Genomic DNA, 13462 nt, shown 5'->3' on the forward strand with positions numbered 1-13462 from the left:
CCATTTGCTGTAGGTAGACCCCCAATACCATTAGGAAGGAATGCTGGAAGAGACGATAATACCCTCCAGGCCCTGTAGTACTCACCTCTCTCTCAAGGCTTTGAGGGTTAACACCCGGTTCCTTTTTTTTAATATATCTCCACCAAACCACCCATGCATCTTACTAAATAAATGAAGTACAAGCAACAGCAGCGAAACAATAATAAAGTGAAGGAAAGATAGAGAGTGAGTGAGGAGACTAAATTTGAAGAGGGTTGGAGGGATAATAAGGTACTCTACCCCCTCCGATGCCCGCCTCCCTCTGAAATGTACTCTTTCTCTTCTATATCTGGAAGTGTAATCACACAAAACTGAACGGCTTTTCTTTTCTACCATCAAATCACCAAATTTTAATATATTTACCATCATCAATAAATCACCCATATTTCCAATGACTCAAATTATGTGCATTGCCCAGCAAGTGCAATGCAATACCAAGAAATGTGAGGGAGAGAGGGAGCGGGCTAAATGAGGCAGATATGGCACTGTTTCACCCTGGAGTGCCCACCTCTTTCTAAAAGCATCAATTGGTGGACATTGTGTGCTCCCTCTCCAATGACAACTAGGCATGAACATAGCCATGGAACAGGGGCAGACAATCAACAAACATGACACTCTCCACTGCACTCAGCTCTTTTCTTTTATAAACCGACATTTTCCTAGCCCACTTCAGTTCTGAGGAAGGGTGACTTGACTGGAAACATTAACTCTGATTTCTCTCCACAGATACTGCCAAACCTGCTGAGCTTGTCCAGAGGTTTGTGTTTTAATTTCTTTTATACCCAGAAGTGCTATCGCACACAGCTGAATTTTTTTTCCCCATATCACCTGTGGTATATTTTTCATATGTTAACCACCATCTGTAAAGCATCTGTTTTCCAATTGATTAATGTGCATGCAAAGCCGGTTAAAGGAAATGCAGTATACCAAAGATGATGGAAAGCTCAGGAGAGAGGGAAGAGAGATGGAGCACTGTATTCCGTACGGTTCCTACCTCTCTCTCTCAAAACATCAAGGCTATCAGTACAATACAGAAGCATGAACATAGCCATGGAAATCAACAATCTATGACCCCCCCTCTAACTGCCTGCTGAGCATCCAATTCCTTTTATTTGAAAATTTCAAATCAGCTTTTTCAGAAATATTATCACACACCTCTGGAGCAGGTGGGTCCTGAACATGGATCTCCTGGTCCAAACTAGGAACTTTACTGCCACACCACAAGACCCACTTTATTGAGCATGTTACTCTTGGTTGGCCATTGCCCACCTGTTTCCTGTTCCAAGATGAAATCACTTTCAGATCCATCCCATATTTTCAAACAGATCTTTTGCTGGAACAAGGGTGGCATCACAATATCATTCCCTTATGGAAATCATAGAATTCCTATGGTGTGGAAGCAGGCCATTCAGCCCATCAAGTCCACACTGACCCTCCAAAGATAATCCCACCCATACCTACCCTGCCTCCTTTATCCTTGTAACACTGTATTTCCCATGATTAATCCATCTTGCACATCCCTGGACGCTATGAACAATTTAGCATGGCCAATCCACATACTGTGCACATCTTTGGACTGTGGGAAGAAACCAGAACACCTGGAGGAAACCAACACAGACATGGGGAGAATCTGCAGCCTTGTAGACCTATATGTAATCCTTGTGTTTCTAATGCGGTCCCTATTCTGTTGTGAGTGCTATAAATAGGCAGCATCAAGTTACACTGCGAGGCCTTATCTACTCTTCCTTTGAACAACAGTGGAACATTGTGTAGATGACACTCAAACTTTGCTGACTATTAATATTAGCAAATAGCTAATTGATCTGTTGGATCACTAGTATTAAGAATGCACTGGTCACTTAGAAACTTTATTCATTAAACTTAGAAAGGGATTGGATTCCATGTTTCAGCTGCACAAAGCTCTGGATAGATCATACCTGGTATAGTGAGAATAGTTCTGGACGCCACCACTAGGAAAGATATGTTGGCCTGACAGGAAGTGTTATGTAGATCTACTAGAATGATACCTGGACTGCAAGGGCTAAATTATGAGGAGAGATTACACAAACTAGGGCTGAATTGCCCAGAATTTAGAAATTTGGGATAATTCAAATGAAGTTTTTAACATGTAAAACAGTACAGAACAAGTCAATACAAGGTTCGTACAACATAAAAATAAACATCAGTTCCAGATTTTCAATATTTTAAATGTCTGAATAGTTGGATTTCTTTGATCTAGGAGTCTCGGACCACGGGGTGGAGTTGAAAATTAAAGTCAGATCTGCCAGGCATGAAATTAGGGGAACACTTCTGGGAAAGAATATAAGATGTTTGTACCTCTCTTCTACATTGAGCAGTTGAAGCTAGTTTATTTGTTCATCTTAAATCTGTGATTTTTCTTGTAAACCAATGTTTTTGGGAAATTTGGAAATATGGAGTGTAATGGTTTCTGTGTTTTTAAAATTTTGTTCACAGGATATGGGTGTCGTTGGTCAGGCCAGCATTGATTGCCCATCCTAATTACCCAGAGGGCAGTTCATATTGCTTGGGTCTGGAGTTACATGTAGGCCAGACTAGGGTAAAGTCAGTTGACAGTCAAGCCTGAGAGACTAAATGGCCAAGTCCTGTGTTCCTACAATTTAAGTTTAAAAATGATTTCTTCACCTTGTTTTTAGAACTTGTTTTTCATTGCAATAGGAGAAAGTGAGGTCTGCAGATGCTGGAGATCAGAGCTGAAAATGTGTTGCTGGAAAAGCGCAGCAGGTCAGGCAGCATCCAGGGAACAGGAGAATCGACGTTAATCTGAGTTCATCCCTTGTGGTTGGAGGGTTCCTAGGTGGAAGATGAGGCGCTCTTCCTCCAACCATTGTGTTGTTGTGGTCTGGCGATGGATACCCCATCAAATAAAAATACCCAAGTTATACATATTGTGACAGGTGCCGTCCAGCTATTAAGAGATTTGCAAAGGAGTAGCTGACATGGTTTTCGGGACAGTTTTTCTTTGCAATTAACCTCAACAAAATATGTTGCCTGTGCAGGTCTTAAACCAAAGTGTTTCAGAAGTTCAAGTTTCTGCTTGTTCTTGCCTGTTTGAAAGACATTAAATGTTCTCATATGACCTGTATGCACATTGTTCTTTTTAATGTCTGTTATTACAACTGAGTTCAACATAATCGGAAATGTTGGCACTCACGTGCCTCAGCCAGCTGCCTCTAGAGAATAATTGTTTAAACCAGTCTCGGTTACAATAAAAGCATGGAAACAGGAGTTGGCCAGTTCACTCCCCAAACCTGCTCTGTCACCCAAAGTGATCTGTGACTGAACTTATACAACTACCTTTGGCTACATATTCTTTAATATCTTATGTTAACAGAGGTCTATCCATCTCAAATTTAAAAGTCACAGTTATCTCGCATCAAGTGGTATTTCCATAGGAAAGATTGAAACATTTTGTCATCTTCTCCATATCACTCCTGGGAAGCGTCGCTATAATTTTAGGCTGTGTCCCTTTATCCTAGATACCTGAACCAGCAGAATTCGTTTCATCAACCCTTTCCATTCCCCTTAGTTTCTTGAAATCCTCATCCTTTAATCTTCTAATCTTTAGAGATACCCCATGCAGGGTTATGGTATAGACTCGATGGACTGACTGGCCTCTTTCTGCACCATAGGGATTCTATGATTCTATATAAACTACTTTGTGTAATTTTTGCTTGTCATTTAACTCTTGAATCTCAGACATCATTCTAGAAAATCCTTCGTGGCCAAGTGTTCTTCCTGAGCTGGGACCCAGAACTGCTCTTTGTATCCCATGTGTGGTTTATCTGGGGCTTGTTCTAGCTGCAGCATTTCCAACGTTTTGTATTTTCTTCCTTTGAGAATTAAAGGCTCGCATTTCACATATCATTTTGATTTGTTTTTATGCTTATTCAAAGCATTTTAATAATATACAATATGGAGCCCTAAGCCCTGTAATTTCAACTCAGATCCATGCAGGACACCACTAATCATAACCTGTCCATTTGAGTACCTGCCTCCTATTCTTTCTCTGTCCTAGCTGCTGAATTGGTTCCTTAACCAGATCAACCATTTTAATTCTGTGACGTTCTGTTTTAGCTAACAGTTTCTTAGGATGGCCTTGTAGAAGTCCATTTAAATAACATTCCCTTGTCTATAATTTTATTCATCTCCTCATTAAATTCAGTCAAAAATCAGCAAGGAACTACTCAGCCATGCTGACTCTCTCTGACCAGCTGAAAATTGTCAAAGTGTCAATTGCTCGATGTCTAATTCTATAGAAATTTCCTAATAATAGATGCTAAACTAATGAAGTTATAACTTCTTGATTTCCCTCTGCCACAGTTCTTGAATAGCAGAGTGATTTTTCAATTTTCCAATCTGCAGGACAGGTTCCCAACTGACAGAACTTTGGAAAATTATCATTAGGAACATCTGAAATGGTGGAAGAAAGTGAGCACTGCAGATGCTGGAGATCAGAGTCGAAGAGTGTGGTACTGGAAAAGCAGAACCAGTCAGGCAGCATCCAAGGAGCAGGAGAATCAACGTTTTGAGCATAAGCTCTTCATCAGGAATTCCATCTGTGCTTTTCCAGCACCACACTCTTTGACCTCTGAAATGATTCCTATTTTGAAATACTGCGATCGAAAGCATCCAGTGTTAGGATTTGCCATTCCTTTTCTCCATTAGCTTCTTCATTATTGTATTTTTTAATGTTAATTTTATTTAGTCCTTGACTTTTGCCCTTTTGGGACATAACCGATTTCCATATTTTTTTTTGAACACCTACATTGGTCTTATTCTTTTTCCTCTGAACAGATTTGCCAGGTTTACATGAGACAATCTCTGTGCAACCTCATTGACGTCAACATCTCCTAAATAAAAGACTGCAGAGCCAGTCTTGGCGCCTAACATGGATCAAACAACTGAATTCCAAAGATGAAGTGAGAATGACTCCCTGTGGCATCAAGACAGCCACTGACTGACTGTGGCACCAAGGAATCTGAACAAAATTGAAGTTAATATGAATTGGGGACTTATTCTCTGCTGGTTAGAATCACATCTAGCTAAAAGGAAGATGGTTGTGACCCTAGCCATGCTATTCCAGTACAGCTACAAAACTGTCATCTACCTGGCAATGCAGAAAATTGTCCACATATGTTCTGTGCACTAAATGGTGAAATTCAACCATAAAGGCCAATTACGGTCTTTTCAGTCTACTCTTGATCATCAGTAAAATCATGGATGGAATCATCAGCAATGCTATCAAGCAGTATTTTCTCAGTAATAACTTGCACACTGACACCCAGTTTGGATTTTCATAGTGTTGTCTGATAGGGTAAACCCCAGGATGTTATTATGGAGGAGATTCAATTATGGGATGTCATTGAACATCAAGAGGCAGTGGTTAGATTCTCTCTTGTTAGAGATGGTCAATGCCGGGTTGCTGAGTGGTGTGAATGTTATAATTAGCTCGGTTGGCTGGATGACTAGTTTGCAATGATAAGTAACATCAACAGTGTGGGTTTAATTCTTACACTGGCTGAGGTTACTGTGGAGAACTCTCCTTCTCTCAGCCTACCTCCTTGCTTGAGGTATGGTGACCCTCAGGTTAAACCACCACCAATCATTGCACTCCGTAATGAAGACCCGCCAAATTGTTTGATCGGACTATGGTGACGTTACCTTATTGTATTTGGTAGTATGATGGACTGTCAGGTTAAGAGTCCGATCATGTGATGTCATTATTGATAATGTCATCATGTGATCAGAATCTTAAAGTGACAGTCCATCATACTACCAAACACACAAGCTACTGTTAACTCGGCACGCAATTCTGTGATTTTTCTATGTTTCACACTCTGCACGGTAGCAAATTCTGTTTATTTGCACTCAGAACCTCTATGCTACTTCAAAGGGAGATGTATTGCTGAAGCTGTCTTGTCACTAATCAGCAGTGCTTGAGCTCTGTAATATAAATTAATGTGATTGTTTGAAATTTGGCATTCTTGCATTTGTCCTGACAAGTGCAGGTTGAAAGGTTTAACAACATGTCTCTCTTTCCAGGAAAATGCTATTAACTTAGACAGAGCTAATAATAGACATTTAAGCTACAACCATGAATTCAACCTCCTGCTCATAGTAATTAATACCTATTTGCGTTAAAGCACTGTGAATGATTAATACTTAACTGAGATTGATAAGCAGTTACTGATCACCACATAGCTTACCTAGCTTGCAATTTCTTTCACTGTTTTTGAAAGTTCCGAGTCAAATTTTAAATGTTAAACTAAATTTTAGCTTGAAAAATAAATACCAGAGAAATCCCACTTGTGCCAAGTTCCCGACTTTATCAATTTGCTAACGCTGTGCTCAGTTCAACGACGATTCTGTGCTCCACTCACACTGTGGGACAGGCACCAAGTACCTGTGAGGTATGGCTGTTTTATACTAACTTACTCTCGGAAATATCACAAAGCAGTTTACAGAAAATGAATCACAGTGAAACTCAATAACTGTTATTATGTAGGTAAGCAGCCTAGTCATTGTGTGCAGTGCAATGCCACACAAGGTGCAAGGAGTGGCCTGTTAGTCTGTTTTTCTGTTGAGGTACAATTTGTTGCCCAAGGAACCCAAGGGGAACTCAATAATCTTTGAATAATGTCATGAAATCTTTAATATTAATCAAAACTAGCCTAATAGATAAACAAAGCTTTAAGTTTAAGGACCCATTTTAGGTTCTGCTACGATATTTCTTGAAAAGCAACGGAATTAGATTAGATTAGATTAGATTAGATTACAGTGTGGAAACAGGCCCTTCGGCCCAACAAGTCCACACCGACCCGCCGAAGCGAAACCCACCCATACCCCTACATTTACCCCTTACCTAACACTACGGGCAATTTAGTATGGCCAATTCACCTAACCTGCACATCTTTGGACTGTGGGAGGAAACCGGAGCACCCGGAGGAAACCCACGCAGACACGGGGAGAACGTGCAAACTCCACACAGTCAGTCGCCTGAGTCGGGAATTGAACCCGGGTCTCTGGCGCTGCGAGGCAGCAGTGCTAACCACTGTGCCACCGTGCCGCCCACGGTGATTGAGGGGCAGATGTGTGGAAACTGGCAGTAGTGGAGGTTGCTCATAAAGCGTCTTGATGTACATTGCCAAAATTAATTTCCAGTGTGCAATAGAAAATCCTTGCGGTGCTCAGTGAATTAATTTTAACATGCAGAAGGAAGAGGGGCTCTTTAGAACTGCATAATAAACGATACTTTAAGAATTCATTCTATTTCAGAAGATCAGTTTCAGTTACAAAAGAAGGATTTTACTCTTGGGATTTTTAAAAAAAGACATTAAAATTGAAATGCAAGTTGTTATTCTTGTATCTTTTGGCACAAGCAGTGTACTGCAGTTACAGCTCTGGCTCTATTCTGACAGAATCTGCCCTTTATAGTTTTTCTGCCGAGGAAACACCCATCAGTACTTCAATGCAGTGTATCATGAGCATCTCTCCGTGTAGAAGTTGCATAAGGACACTAACAATACTCATCGGGATGTGAGGGAAGCAACACATTCACCCAGACCATGTCTCGTAGAGCAGCCACATCTACAACAATGTAAAATGCTCATTTTCTGACCTGATATTACTTTGTACTCATTATCATGATTTTGTCTTCAACGACGCTCTTTTGCAGCTGTCCTGTTCTTTGTTCTTGAAGGGAGGAAATTTTTGATCTTCCTCAGCTTTTATATGCTGAAGGAAAAAAAATAGAAAAGATAAGATTTGCAGATTCATGTCAATTTATTGCATTGAACTTGTAGGGGGTGAACTTTTATTTCCAAACATTGCAAAGATCAAATTCAAAGCTGCTTAAAATGTAATTCTATTTAACTCTTGCAAGACCAAAATACTTAAAGTATTTTCAGCCTCAGATGAAATAATTTATAGGTGCGAACATTTAGATCAAATGAAACATGCTCTTTAGTTCTTTTCTGGAGTTAAAAGATTGTGGGTTGCATTCCACAGACTTGAGTGCGTTATCTAGAATCCAGTCCTAGTGCTGATACTGAATGAGTGCTGCACTGTCAGACACACCATCTTGCAGATGACATGTTAAACCCCATCTATCGTCTCACGCAAATGTAAATATTCCAGGTACCGGGTCAAAAACAGTAGAAATGTTATCCCTATGTCCTGGACAATATTTGTCCCTCAGCCAAAATCATAAAGGCAGATAATTTGATGATTAGCATGTTGCTGCTTGCTGCTTACAAATTGGTTGCTACAATATCCAGAATTACACTTCAAAAATGTATTAATTGTCTGTGAAATGCTTTGGAAGGTTCTGAGGTTGTGAAAGGTGCTATGTAAATGTAATATTTCCTTACATTATATTTATAGAGAAACAATAGTGTTACATTTAAGTAGTAAAGTTATCATTGATGTGAGTTTGCCTTCTGCAAAGTGATTTACTTGAAGTGGAAATGCTTATGTTATTTATCATAAGAAATTAAGCATGGATGATGTGATATTGAAAAATCCTACAGACACTTATTACAGCTATCTATTCTAAGCAAACATTATGTTCACAGCAGAAAAGTATCTGGACTAATATTAAACTAATAGATTAAAACAGAGCAGCTTGCTTACAATACCATGTAATGCTTCAGGTGATCCTGGACTAAGATGGAATATGAGGCTTTGTACCCTCAGGACACATGCTGGGACACAATGATGATATCATCAGTACATCTCTTTAAAGTACAGTATCATATTCACCGTGAGAAATAACACAGCATTCCCCATTTTCCAAAAATAAAAAAATCTCCAAAGCAGATATACATGGTCGTATATAGACATATGTTGTTGTTTTGATTATTATACAAACAGGTAAAACAAAGTTTACAAAACTAATATTTCAAACCTTACTGTAATGCTTTGGAAGTCTGACAACTCATCCCGATCTGATGTTTGTATACCTGTCTGGATGAGTACACATTGTTCCTGTTCGAACGGTTTGACAACTTGGTTGAAATGGGGCATTCACCACTTCGGGTACATGTCTTGAAATAACTTGCCAATGCATTACTATCTATTGTCAGATATGGAATAAACTGAAAACATTGTGTCAGTGACGTTGTACTGATTGCCATTGAACAATTGGAGATTTAGAAAAGTAATCTCTCACAAGGATGTAATCTTCCCCTTGTGTTGTGATTCGATCTTATATTATTTCTGTCCAAGGAATTGATGCAGCATTGTGTGGCTGTAGAGGCCCCCCCAGCTGCTGGGGTTGATATGTTTAGCATGCCTCACATGCATTCGTGGAGTATTGACAATCCTCATTCATCTCTGGTTGGAGTACAGATTCAGGTGCGAGCCATCTTACATATTCAATACATGTATGCTTTCTTTTATTACTCAGAGTATTGAGTACAGGAGTTTGGAGGTCATGTTGCGGCTCTACAGGACATTGGTTAGGCCATGTTGGAATATTGCATGCAATTCTGGTCTCCTTCCTATCGGAAAGATGTTGTGAAACTTGAAAGGGTTCAGAAAAGGTTTACAAGGATGTTGCCAAGGTTGGAGGATTTGAGTTACAGAGAGAGGCTGAATAGGCTGGGGCTGTTTTCCCTGGAGCGTCGGAGGCTGAGGGGTAACCTTATAGAAGTTTACAAAATTATGAGGTACATGGATAGGGTGAATAGGCAAAGACTTTTCCCTGGGGTCGGGGAGTCCAGAACTAGAGGGCATGGGTTTAGGGTGAGAGGGGAAATATATAAAAGGGACCTAAGGGGCAACTTTTTCATGCAGAGGGTGGTACATGTATGGGATGAGCTGCCAGAGGAAGTGGTGGAGGCTGGTAAAATTGCAACATTTAAGAGGCATTTGGATGGGTATCTGAATAGGAAGGATTTGGAGGGATATGGGCCGGGTGCTGGCAAGTGGGACTAGATTGGGTTGGGATATCTGGTCGGCATGGACGGGTTGGACCGATGGGTCTGTTTCCATGCTGTACATCTCTATGACTCTATGTGTCTCTGGTATAACACAGACACGTTAACCATGATAATCGGCATAGTTGGCATTAGGACATGTTTGCCCTTGAGTATGGCCTGTTGCAATATACCAAGTTCATCTGTTATGGCCAAAATGAATAAAGCTTATGAAGAACTTCTTTAATCCTGTCAGGCCATTCATGGGTAATGATCTTTTGTTACTCTTGTAGGCGATCATCTTGGCCATTGCCAACTGCAATTGTTTACAGTGGCTCTGTAATAGATCAGCCATGAGATGTTTTCAAACTTTATAGTCCACAGTATCAATGTGTAGATCAAAAGGGATATCTTGAACTTTGGCAGGGTTGGGTAATCTGCTCAGCATATCAGATGTAAGCATCCTGGTACCTGTCTTATATCTCACTTAAAGTCATATCCTTAGAATTATTTGACTAATTTAATTATATCATGTGTGGTCTGTTGCTGCACCGCAGGTGTACATTTGAATGTCATGGGTTGTGACTACACCAAGATCTGGGCGCATTGTTGTCCTGCCACTGCTGGACCATTGGTATCTGCCAGGTAGAAGAATTCAGGAAGGTAAGGTGAGTTTGTGTATTGCCAGTGCAGTGTGATTCTGCCAATGCAAGGAATTGAAGATTTGATACACAGTGTGAATGGTCTCTCATATTTAGAGTCACAGTCATAAGAGTTGCACAGCACAGAAACAGACCTTTTGTTCCAACTTGTCCGTGCCAACCAGATATCCTAAAATAATCTAGTCCCATTTGCCAGCATTAGGTCCATAAACCTCTACACCCTTCCTATTCATGTACCCACCCAGATGCCTTTTAAATGTTGTAATTGTACCGGCCTCTACCACTTCCTCTGGCAGCTCATTCCATACACGCACCACTCTCTGCGTGAAAACGTTGCCCCTTAAGTCCTTTTTATATCTTTCCCCTCATACCTTGAATCTATGCCCTCTAATTTTGGACTCCCCTACCTGTGGAAAAGACCTTATCTATTTACTCTCTCCATGCTTCTCATGATTTTTTTTAAACCTCTATAGGATTACCCGTCCGCCTCCAACACTCCAGGGAAAACAGCCCCAGTCTATTCAACTTCTCCCTATAGCTCAAACACTCCAACCCTGGCAACATCCGTGTATATCTTTACTGCACCCTTTCAAGTTTAACATCTTTCCTGTAGCAGAGAGATCAGAACTGAATGCAATATTCCAAATAACCCAATGTTCTGTACAGCCACAACATGACATCCCAACTTCTTACTTCAGTCCACTCACCAATCAAGGCATATGTTGTACTGTGATCTGCTTGTACTGCTCGTAAACAAAGCTTTACACTGTACTTAGGCACACATGACAATCAATCAATCAAATCAAATCAAATGTAGTGCCACTTGCTGAGGTAGACGTCCCTCAGAATACAGGTTGTTTTGCTATAATGTTTTGTTAACACAAATTCACTGTAACATGACTAATGAATTGGGGACACTGTTTCTAAAGCGCAAAGTTTTAAAGCATGTACTGTATTGGTTATAACGCCACTCTGGCTCCATTAGTTTAAATGGTGCTGCTATTACACAATTTTCTTATAACACGGGATTGCATGAGAATGAAACTATCACATAATAGTAGAACTGACTGTACGTATTGGTAATATGTTGACACCAACTTCCATATCAGTTTTAGTTTTTAGTATGTGTTGCCCTGCCTTTTCAGGACATATATTAATGGTTGTTTATTATAGCTTCTGATCATCTTATACCATTGACACTGTATGTGAGTTAATTATATAGAAAGCCTGGCTATCTTCTGAAATTTGTCTTTTGCTTAATTCTGAACTTCACTCACGTGTTTGCTTTTGTGCATCTTCTTAACACTTTCCTTGTTGCCAGTGTTGTGATTATACCATCTTGTTGGTCACCTGTGTTTTATTCTGGGGTTTGACCTGTCCTTTGGAGCCAAATTCCCTGCTCCTTGGTGCTTAATTCCCTATGTGAGACCGTGTGAGTCTGTACTCATGGGAACTGATGCTGCAGACTGTTCAAATTTCTGCAGATGTCCAAAGCTGTTGTCTGGTTAATCTTCAATTAGGAGAAAGTGAGGACTGGAGATGCTGGAGAGTCAGAGTCAAGAAGTGTGGCACTGGAAAAGCATAGCAGGTCAGGCAGCATCTGAGGAGCAGGAGACTCAAATGTTTCAGGCATAAGCTCTTCATCAGGATTGGGGAGGGATGAGAGATAAATAGGAGGGTGGTGTGGGGTTGGGGGAAAGGTAGCGGGGAAGGCATAGGTAGATGCAGGTGGAGCGTGATGGTGATAGGTCAGTGGGGACGGCGGAGAGCTTTTCCAGAACCACACTTTTCAACATTGGTCTTGAAATTAATTTTCCACCCATTTACCCCAAGATAGTGGAGTAATTTGTAGATGGCCCACGTTGCCATGATGATGTATTTTGCCTGCAGTAGTGGTTTTTATAAGAAACAAAGCATGTATATTGTAATATTGAAGAATCAACAGGTGTTTATTGCAGCTAACAATGTATTACATTTATTTTCTTACATCTATTGACATTTATTACAGCTAAAGTGAACATTATACATCAGATGTCTGGTCTAAAAGATCACAATAGTGCAGTATGCTTTCAATAGCATGTCATGCTTCAGTGATGCTGGGGTAAGATGGAATATGAGGTCTTTATACCTATCATAAGCATCTCATGAAGGACATATTGATACAGCTATAGTTACATTGAACCTGGAAATGAACAGGATAGTACAAACGCAAATCAACATCTCTTGGTCAGGGAGAAAAAAATAACTGAATACCCATTCCTGAAGGCAGTAGATTTTTTCTTCATAATTCTCTTTTATCTTCTCTCTGCCTTACTCATTCTCTTTTTTTCCTCTCATTGCCCTTCCTGTGCGTCGAACCTAATTCACTCTCTTTCTCCCTCGTTGCGGCTTCTTTCCCCTTAGCTTTCATCGGTTATGGGAAGACTGTTTTCACTATCACTAACCTAAGTACCACACATGTCGTTATCAGCTTGCACTTCCTTGAACTGAATTGTTAGACTTTATTGCATGTTCAGCTATTGCGTCAACACTCAATCCACGGGATATAATTTCCTCGCCACACGGCCTATTTGCAGTTTAATAACAGTATAATTTTTGACGTCATTTCTAATTCGGTCATGGGATGCAAAGCAACCAGTTCTGCAGAACACAGTTCACTTGAAATGTTACCTCTGTTTCTCTCTCTATCGATGCTTCCAGAACCTGCAATTTCCAGCCCTTGATGGGTTTTTCTCTGTCCCATCCCAGATTTCCAACACATTCAGCCCTGAGCTTCTATTAAACAATTTTGATCAAAATCTG

At 40.3% G+C, this 13462-nt stretch overlaps 1 protein-coding gene across 1 annotated transcript in view; it reads right to left on the reverse strand.

The window, feature by feature from the left end:
* Positions 1 to 13419, reverse strand: part of sgk2a (serum/glucocorticoid regulated kinase 2a) — a 49889-nt gene extending 36470 nt beyond the window's left edge. The window contains exons 1-2 of the mRNA XM_043710674.1: positions 13331 to 13419; positions 7700 to 7815 (exon numbers count right to left, since the gene is read on the reverse strand). The gene's annotated coding sequence lies outside the window, so the exon portion shown is untranslated. The remainder of the gene's footprint in view (positions 1 to 7699; positions 7816 to 13330) is intronic.
* Between the last annotated feature and the right edge of the window lie 43 nt (positions 13420 to 13462).

Source organism: Chiloscyllium plagiosum, chromosome 20 (genome assembly GCF_004010195.1).
Source record: "Chiloscyllium plagiosum isolate BGI_BamShark_2017 chromosome 20, ASM401019v2, whole genome shotgun sequence".
NCBI lineage: Eukaryota > Metazoa > Chordata > Chondrichthyes > Orectolobiformes > Hemiscylliidae > Chiloscyllium > Chiloscyllium plagiosum.